This window comes from Erinaceus europaeus, chromosome 10 (assembly GCF_950295315.1).
Source record: "Erinaceus europaeus chromosome 10, mEriEur2.1, whole genome shotgun sequence".
Taxonomy (NCBI): domain Eukaryota; kingdom Metazoa; phylum Chordata; class Mammalia; order Eulipotyphla; family Erinaceidae; genus Erinaceus; species Erinaceus europaeus.
The window spans coordinates 27349617-27359650 of NC_080171.1; positions in this window are offsets into that span (position 1 = coordinate 27349617).

Here is a 10034-nt window from a genome sequence, read left to right on the forward strand (position 1 = left end):
CAATGTTAGATTGATGCCAATTTCTTGTGGATTAATTTCCACAAGATTAGTTTACAGGGCATTTTGGAGGGCCCTCCAAAAATGTCCTATATAGAGAATTTGTATTTTAACTTTTGGAGATGATGAATTGTCACATTGAATATTTAGACTTTTATCTTAAATACTCAGTTACTTTAGCAAACTAATTTTATCTTTCCTGGTAAAAATGTAGCTTCGAAGTTACACTTTAAACTGTTAAGTTAATATTTACCAAACTGGAAACACACACATAAAACATGTAGTTTATAACACACAGGAGGAGAAAAACTTTTGTAACTAAGACGTATCATTTCAAATGCAAATTTAGATCTGTACTGTCATAGTTGAATCATCTTTACTCACACAGTTTAAGACTAAACGTTTCATATTTATACCAAGACAATAAAAAGAAATCAAAAAGAGGAAAAAAACAATTTTTGGACTGTTTCTGGATGTCTCCAGAAACCATGGCTGTGTCCAGCAAATTTATATAAAGTCAATTAAGTTGCAGAGTACTCTGAGCAAAAATGGGTCATACAAAAAATTTTGGTCACTCAGCTCACTTAATTTTTTTTTTTCAACTCACTCACAAAACACAACTGGCCAGTCATGGCATAAGACACTCATGGGGGGAGGGAGATCAGTGAATCAGTTTTTTCAGATTCTGCCCTGTCTTATTATGGATCCTGGGGTGTGTCCTGCAACCAGTCCTCTTGCAGTGTTTCTTGTTCCTCAGGGATATCAGCGCCATCAAGTGGGTATTGCTGGACATGGTGGGCAGGAACCCAGACAGGTTTGGAGTAATTCTGTGGAAAAACACATGCAAAACTCCTCCCCATGGTCAATAGGGAGTCAGGCCTTTTCCAAATTTTATCGAGTGGGTATTACCACTTGATTTTAATAGCTGGGAGGGTGGATGGTGTTTGCCAATGAAGAATAATAGGAGGTTGGTCCGAGTTTTTGTAAATATTAAAAAGATTTAACGTAGTTAAGGCTTTTGCTATTTGGATATTGGGGGGGTACATTTTCCCTTTTTCTTTATTTAATTGAGCCTTAAGAGTTTGCTGGGCCCTCTTGACAATGCCTTGTCCCTGTGGATTATACGGAATGCCTGTAGTATGAGTAATGTTCCAGAGGGAACAAAAATCTTTAAATTGGTAAAAGCAGGTTAATTGTCAGTTTTAAGTTGAAGAGGTATACCCATTACAACAAAACAAGAGAGCATATGGCTTATAAGCTTTTTTGAGCTTTCTCCCGTCTGAGCTGTAGCCCACATAAACTTAGAGAAGGTATCAATTGAGACAAACACATATTTTTGTTTTCCAAAGTTGGGTATGTGGGTGACATCAATTTGCCAAAGAGCATTGGCTTTTAAGCCTCGGGGGTTAACCCCAAGAGTTTGAATAGCAGGTGTTTTGATCAGACCTGCACAAGAAGAGCACGTAGCAAGAATGTGTTTCAACTGTGCCAGAGGAATATCAGGAAATTGAGCTGGAAGGTCTTTAAGATTAACATGGGTTAGGGAATGGAAGTCAGCAGGATTAGAGACAGAGGGTAGGAGAATTCCTGTGGAGGCAAGGTGGTCGGCTGCAGCATTCCCTTCTGACAGGGGACCAGGAAGAGGGCTGTGGGATCGAAGGTGCTGAACATACAGTGGTTGGGTTCGAGAACAGAGCATAGACGCAATTTGAATTAAGAGAGGAGAAAGTGGGTTGTCATAAATTGTCACATAAGATCGAGCAAGCCATGGAAGAAAGTTAACAGTATACACACTGTCAGAAAAAAGGTTGAAGGATTCTGGTATGGCTTTTAATGCAAGGAAAACAGCGTAAAGTTCTTTGTACTGAGGGGAATTATCAGGAAGCTCAGTAAAGAGAGGCTATGGGTATTGCTGGTCTGGATAATGTATATTTTCCACTATCAGTGAAGACTGTAGGAGCAGAGGGGATGGGATCTCAAGAGAAAAGTTTAGGTACTAGTAGAGGCAAAAGAGGTAAAGAAACTATCAAATTATTAGAAGGAAAATGATTATCTAATTGTCCTGGAAAACCCATTAAACTTACAGCAAAACAAGAATGGTGATGTATGAACCACTCTGTATCTGTGAGAGAAAAGGGAAGGATGATCGAATCTGGTTCCCTTCCTAAGACCTGTACCGACCTGTCTCTTCCTTGGCAAACCATAAATGCTAAGGCATCAATCTCTGTAAGAAGTCTTGGAGCTCCTCCTACTGGCGTAGGAAGCCATTTGAGAATGCCATCCTTCTGCCACAGTGCCCCCACTACCGTGGGGGTGGAGTTAAAGATTAGAAGATTTGCCGGAGAGGAGGGGGAAAACCGAACGAGGTGCATGTCCTGGAGAGCCTGGTTAACTCTTTCCAGTGCCAAGGAGGCTTCTGGGGTTAACATACGCTTTGAGGAGGGCTGTTTATTTCCTTTTAACAGATCAAACAGTGGTTGCAGGCAGCTAGTAGGGAGATAAAGATACTGCCTAAGCCAATTTAAATTTCCAAGAAAACTTTGTAAAGAAGCAAGAGTGAGATTAGAAGGAAAAGTTACACAAGGTTTTAAAGGATGAATCTGCGTTAGGGAAATCTCTGAGCCTAAGAAAGATATTGGAGGAATTAGCTGTATCTTCTCAGGAGCTACATTAAGGCCGCTTTTCTTTAAGGCAGGGATAAGAAAATCACGTAGGGCAGAGAGATCTGTATCTAATTCTCCCCATATTAACACGTCATCCATATAATGAAAGCCCTTTAAGGCCTTTATGAATATACGGAAAAAGGGCAGATGTAACAGCCTCTTGACAATTAGTAGGACTATTGGCCATGCCCTGGGGCAGTACCACCCATTCATATCTATCGGCAGGGTTGGCGTTATTAATAGAAGGAACAGAGAAGGCAAAACATTTACAATCTTGTGGGTGCAAGGGAATAGGGAAAAAACAATCCTGTATATCAACAGCTATGATTGGAATTCCTATGGGAATCACAGAAGCAAGAGGCAAACCCCTTTGGGGGGGAGCCCCAAACCTGCATGGTTTTATTAACTGCACAAAGATCTTGGAGGAGGCGCCATTTTCCTGAGCGCTGTTTAATCACAAAGACAGGAGTATTCCATGGGCTCCAGGAATGAAGAATGTGTCCCAAAGACAACTGCTCTCAGATGAGCTCTTTTAAAATTTCTAGCTTCTCCCTAGGCAAAGGCCACTGTTCCACCCAGACAGGCTCATTAGAAAGCCAATCTAAGTGGGGAGTTCTGTTATAAAAAAGTGACAGTACTGGGGGTGCTGGTCAGATGTAGTAGTCTCACAGGAGTGAGTGTGGTGCCCTGCAGAGGTGTCTAAGGATATAACTACATCCAGAGACTCCAGCAAGTCTCTCCCCAATAAATTGGTGCTTATATCAGCTATTAAAGGCCGAAAGTGTCCAGTAATCCCTTCTGGATCTTCCCACACAAGGGAATCTCATGTGAGGAATGCTTGAGTCAACCCTTCAACACCATGTAAGCGCGATCCTGGGAGGAGTTCCCAACTCTGGGGAATCTCTGCTTGTCTTATCTGCCCCCATGTCAATCAAGCACTTAAAAGGAATATTACCAATCCTTATTGTCATAGTCGGGTGACCCCTTTCTAAAACAGGGGTGGTCCACAAAAGCTCAGGCTCTGAATCCAAACCATTCTCTTGCTCCAGCTGGTTATTTCTACGCTGGAAGTTCCCACATGCCGCTCTCTCCTCCTTCTGCTCACCCTCTGCTATTGTTACTTGGCGTGGTAGGTGTAGTGAGGGGTTGGGTCCCAAGCTGGGCTTCTGTTTATGGAAGAAGGGCGCGGCACCAAGCAGATGACCTGCTTCATTCCCTCTTGAAGGCAGGGCTAAGGACACCCCACACCTAGTTTAAATCCATGTTTACATTTGGCAGGGGCGTGCCATTCCTATGGAACCTTGACCAACAATCTCTCCTCCAGTGAAACCCTTTCTGGCATCTGGGATAAGGCATTCGTGGTCTCTGGTTCCCTGACTGGAGGTGGGGTTGCCCTGACCGGAGGCGGGGTCAAGGTCTATTTTCTGGACACTGGTTACGCCAATTCCCTTGGCAACCACACTGAAAACAAGCCCCTTTTCGCTTATGTAGGGTAGCTGCATAGGCCTGCATTGTAGGTGCCCAACAAGAGCTTGATCTAAGATCCTGTGTAGCTAAAATCCAGCTATCTGGGTGTTCATTCTTAAGATTGGTACATGCCTGTCGGAATTCCGGAAGCATACCATCCCAGACAATGGATCGCAGGAGGAGAAAATGGGTGTCAAATTATAAATCTTCCTTTCCAAACTCGATTGGACCCTGGCAATGAATTAAGCCAGGGATTCATCCGGTTCTTGTTGAAGGGAGAGAATGGGGGCTGAGGCCGCGCCAGTGGGTGGTGTTAACTGCTCCCATGCTCTTAATGCGCAGAGGTGTACCTGATCAAAATACCTGGGTGGAAACTTGGCCTCTGCCTGTTGAATTCCAGTTTCCAAATGACCTGTTCCAAACAATGCATCAAAATTCCCCTCTGGCTGATTTTGACTATTTTTCCATGATTGCTGTAAACACTTGTCATGAAAAAATGCCTCCCATTGCAGGAAGAGGGGGCCTGGGAGTGTAGCAAGAGTTACATCCCTCCAATCTTGGGGGGTATTAAGGTTCTGAAGCAGGCCTTGTAAAATGGACCTCGTCCGTGGAGCTTGAATACCATCATCCTTAATAGCCTGGCGTAGTTCTTTCAGGTCTGTGGCAGAATACGGATACCAGGCCTGAGGTTTTTGTCTATTGGGGGCAACATTGACCGGGAATGTGTGGACTTGCTCTCATAGTTGTGTAGCAGCAGGGGAAGGAGTCACAGAAGTGGAAGCCACTGGATAAGCAGAGGCCGAAGGACTGGCTGTGGAGGCCACAGGAGAATCTGGACATGTATCTGCCAAAATGGGGGTGGCCGAAGAAGTGGCTGTGGATGCCGCAGGGGAATACGTACATGTTTGCCAAAATGAGAGCCTCGGGGCAAGATGCAGAGGGCTTAGGGTGGGTCAGGATTGGAACAGGCTTTGCTTCTTCTTTTAAGCATTTATGGTGCTGGGTAAGTGCAATGACCATTTCCTTTAATTCTTGGACCTCAGCCTCAAGGTCCCTTAGCCTTTTGGTTGGTTGCCCTATATATCCCCTAAAAGCTGCGATCATGGTCAAAAGCATCCATGGTGTGGCCCCGAGAAAAATGTCCCAGAGATATAAAAATTGTATATATAAAAAAAGAGTACAGGATTTGGAAAAGATCATCCATGGTGGAGAGGTGTCAGGAAAACAATAAGAAAGAAAAGAGAAAAAAAAATCACAGTGCCTTAACACGAGGTTGCAGATACCCAAATGGTGTATACTTATCTGGGATGTCTTCTTGTAAATCTGCTGCTTATGTGTCCCTGTTCCGGGTGCCAAATGCCGGGATAGCCTGAGGGTGCTTCTTCTGGAGCAAGTGCTCTCTGGGTTGGAGAGAACTCGACTGGAGCCAACCTAGGCTGCTGCGTGGGAGAGGGATCAGGAACTCGTGCCGAGCTAGTGTTGCAGGAGAGAGACTCTGGAACTCTCGGAGCCAGAAGGCAATCCCAAGTCTGTTAAAACAGAAGAGTAGTTGTAAATATACTCGCCAAGTAGGGTGGAAACAGGATGTGATGTAGAGAGGGTGGAGTGAAAAGAGACTGGTGGAAATCAGGGTGACTACGAGAGGGGGCGGAGCAAAAAGACATCGTGAACCAGTGGGGATTAAACCAACGCCCTGCAGACAGGGCAGTTCCTACATAACTGGTTATGTAAATAAACTGCAAGGATAAGCAGGGGGAATCTGGTATACTGCTCAACACAGTACAAATCACAAGGACCCATGCAAGGACCTGCTCAAGGATCCTGGTTCAAGCCCCCAGCTCCCCACCTGCAAGGGAGTCACCTCACAAACATTGAAGCAGGTCTGCAGGTGTCCTTCTCTTTCCCTCTCTCTCTCTCTCTTTGTCTTTTTAAAAAAATATTTCATTTATTTATGGGAAAGATAGGAGGAGAGAAAAAGAAACAGATATCACTCTGGCACATGCACTGCCAGGGATAGAACTCGGGACCTCATGCTTGAGAGTCCAAAGCTTTATCACTACACCACCTCCTGGACTACTTTCTCTTTCCCTCTCTATCACCCCCTCTCTCAATTTTTCTTTATCCTGTCTATTGAAACAAACAAAAAAATGGTTACAGGAGCAGTGGATTGGTAGTGCCATCACTGAACCCCAGTGATAAACATGCAAGTGGGCGGGGTGTGTGTGTGTCACACCATCCATGGAGCTCCTGTGCCTCCTGTGGTACTCCCCTGTGGTTTCTTGGATCAAATCCAGGGCTGCAAGCACATTAAGGTATGCGCTCTACCCACTGATTCCACACACCTTTTGAACAGGATACTAAAAACAAACAAACAAAAACCAGTTTCCAGTTCTCAGCAATAAGGAGAGGTTTCTCTGACTTCCCCTCCGTGGGCACCCCCAGAAAAATAATGCATTTGTCACATTTGACATGTGGATGTCAGAGTCACCTGGGCAGTCTGTGGCTTTGGACATGTGTAATGGGATGTTCCAAGCATCCTGTCCTGTGTACACATTTAATTTAATTTTGCCACCAGGGTTATTGGGGCTCTGTAATGGTACACAGATCCACCTTTTTTTTTTCTATTTTATTTGATAAGACAGAAACTGCAAGGGATGGAGGAGAGGTATAGGGAGAGAGAGACAGAAAGAGAGAGAGATTGAGAGAGAGAGAGAGGCCTGCAACACTGCTCTTGAAGAATACTCTCTGAGGGAGAAGAGCAAGTAACGCATATGCTCATTTTAAAGGGATAGGCTATGATTTAGGCGACTGCGTTTTCACAGTACCATACAGAGGCCACCTCCCTCCTGCCACAGCACTGCAGTCATTTTCCAGCTCTGGGACCGCCCCAGCTATGTGGGAGATGGTACTAGGACCACATGGTGCCCAGAGCTCCACCCAGCCAGTGCCCTGAGCCGTGGGGAGGGTGACTTCTCCCCACATGTGGCTCACTGGGGCTCCCCACTGTGGTGGAGCACAGTTGAAAGTGACAACACAGTTACCATGTCTCCCAGTCTTTCCACCCCCAGGGGTACATCCAAGTATCCTGTTGGCAAAACTCCTGCAGACTAGGGATCAGGCTCAGCAGACAAAGGATGGGGGGAGGGTGTGTACAAGCAAGCGTCACTTGTGACCAAGAGGGAACCAAGTGTGTGGCGCTCACAGAATTCCGGTCAGGAATATTAACCAGGGCACACTTGGTTTAGCGCACACATTACCATGCACAAAGACTCCAGTTCAAGCCCCTGGTCCCCATCTGCAGGGAGGAAACTTCCTGAGAGGTGAAGCAGGTTTACAGACGTCGCTCTTTCTCTCTCCCTCCCTCTTCCCTCTTAATTTCTCTGTTCCTATAAAAAAGAAAGGAAGGAAGGAAGGTAGAAAGGAAGGAAGAAAAAGAATTTTTAAAATAATTTCTTTATTGGGGGATTAATGTTTTACATTTGACAGTAAATACAATAGTTTGTACATGCATAACATTTCTCAGTTTTCCACATAACAATACAACCCCCGCTAGGTCCTCTGTCATCCTTTTTGGACCTGTATTCTCCCCCCCACCCACCCCAGAGTCTTTTACTTTGGTGCAATACACCAACTCCAGTTCAGGTTCTACTTGTGTTTTTTCTCTTCTGATCCTTTGGGAAGAAAAAGAATTTTAACCATCCCGAGGGGTGTGCAGCTGACCCCCTGCAGCTGGCGGGGGGAAGGTCCTGGAGATAGCTTGCTCAGTGAGAAAACACCCCCCACACACACACACACACAAATGTTGTGGGGCTGCACTTGGGGCTGATGCCTAGGATAGGCACACACACAGGGATGGGACACATGTGAATGGGTGCCAAGGGGCTGAAGCAGGGAGGGTGGGTGAGGGGTTTCAGGTGGGAGGTGAGGGGAAGGCCTTGGAGCTAGTATCGATGCTGGTGAATAGCAAGTTGTGCAAGTATTCCCCTGGCCTGTGTGCTTTGAAAGGTGCCAGGGGCCAAGTCCATGCCACCCTCACTGTAGCACAACTTAAAAAGATCTGTTGTAGGAACAACAAAATAGACCCCTTTGTGGGCCCCCCATAGGACCTTGCCCTCACCTTGGATCAACAATGGTAGAGAATGTTCCATCCTCTGAAGGGAGGTTGGACAACATACTCTATGCTACACCTGAGGAAGATGGGTCCAGATATTGGGGCAGCTTGGAACATTCCTACTCATGACCACAGAATGTGAGTTCAGATCTAGAGAGATGCAGAGGTCACATAGGCTCCTAAGCTGAATATGGGCCCCAGATCACATCAAATCAATGGGGTTTACAGTCAACAATATTTATACCCCTTTCCCATATTAGGGAGCTACTCTCTTCCCTGATCCAGCTTTCTGGTCCTTTTTCCAGCCATGACATCATCTCCCCAGACAATAACTTGGATTCACCTGCATATCAGATTTCAGGCTCAGGGAAAAAAAACAACCCTAGTATAGCCACAGACCCTTTGGAATATAACTAAAATATGCCTACTAGCTATCTACAAAATGGAGGAACCTCCAACTCTTCATCTATACTATTCCAGTCTTTAGGTTTATGATTGGTCAACAATTTGGCTTTGTATGTTAACTCTCTTTTCAGCCACCAGGTTCCAGATGCTAGCATGATGCCGACCAGACTTCCCTGGACAGACGACCCCACAATGTGTCCTGGAACTCAGCTTCCCCAGAGCCCCACCCCACTAGGGAAAGAGAGAGGCAGACTGGGAGTATGGATCGGCTTGTTGATGCCCATGTTCAGTGGGGAAGCAGTTACAGAAGCCAGACCTTCCACCTTCTGTATCCCACAATGACCAGAGGGTTAGGGAATGGGAAGGCTATCAGGAGAGGGGATGGGATATGGAATTCTGGTGGTGGGAACTGTGTGGAGTTGTACCCCTCTTTTCTCTTTAAACATTTTTTTAATTATCTTTATTTATTGGATAGAGACAAGCCAGAAATTGAGAGGGAAAGGGGTGATAGACAAGGAGAGAGACAGAGAGACACCTGCAGCCCTGCTTCACCACTCCTGAAGTCTTCCTCTTGCAGGTGAGGACTGGGGGCATGAGCCCAGGTCCTTATGCACTGTAATGTGTGCGCTCAACCAGGTGCGCCACCACACAGCCCTGAGTTGTACCCCTCTTATCCTATGGTTTTGTCAATGTTTCCTTTTTATAAATTAAAAAAAAAAGGAATGAATGAAAAAAAAGATCTATTGTGTGATCACCAATGTTCTGGGAGCTGCACACTTGAAACATGCATGTTAGGAGCTACATGGCTGCAAAGTCGTTGGAAGTAGAAACGCCTTGTTTTGGGGAATCTCTTGAGCCCTGCCCACAGGTCCTGCCCACAGCTCAGTGCAATCCAGGGCTGGGCTCCCACCAACACTGTGAGACACTGGAGCAGGTTTCTGGAAGCCATCAGGAGCTGACTTGGGGGCCAGCATTGAGGGACTCAAGTCCCACCTGCATAGGGGGTTGGGGCTCTTGGTACTGCCCCAGCTGTCTGGTGCCCGCCACAGCCCATGACCTCTGGAGATTGCAGGACCCTTTCACCCACCAAGAGCAGCTTCTAGATCTTAGTGGGGAGAAGACCCCCCTCCTTCCATGTTCTGGCTCTCCAGGCACAGAGGGGCATTGTGGGCAGCCAGCAGGGGGTGGGGGAGGGTCTCTCACTGGCTGATGTCAGGCTCCCAACAGCCTGTTCCTTCTAGAACACAAAGCAGACAGGGCTTCCAGGGGGTGATTCTCAAGGGTCTGACTGAGCCAGGCCCATGGTTTCCTGGGACAAGAAAGCAGTCCAGAGAGCCAGGTGGGAGGAGTATATCTGATAGAGCCCATAGACCTGAGCCCCAGGAGCACTA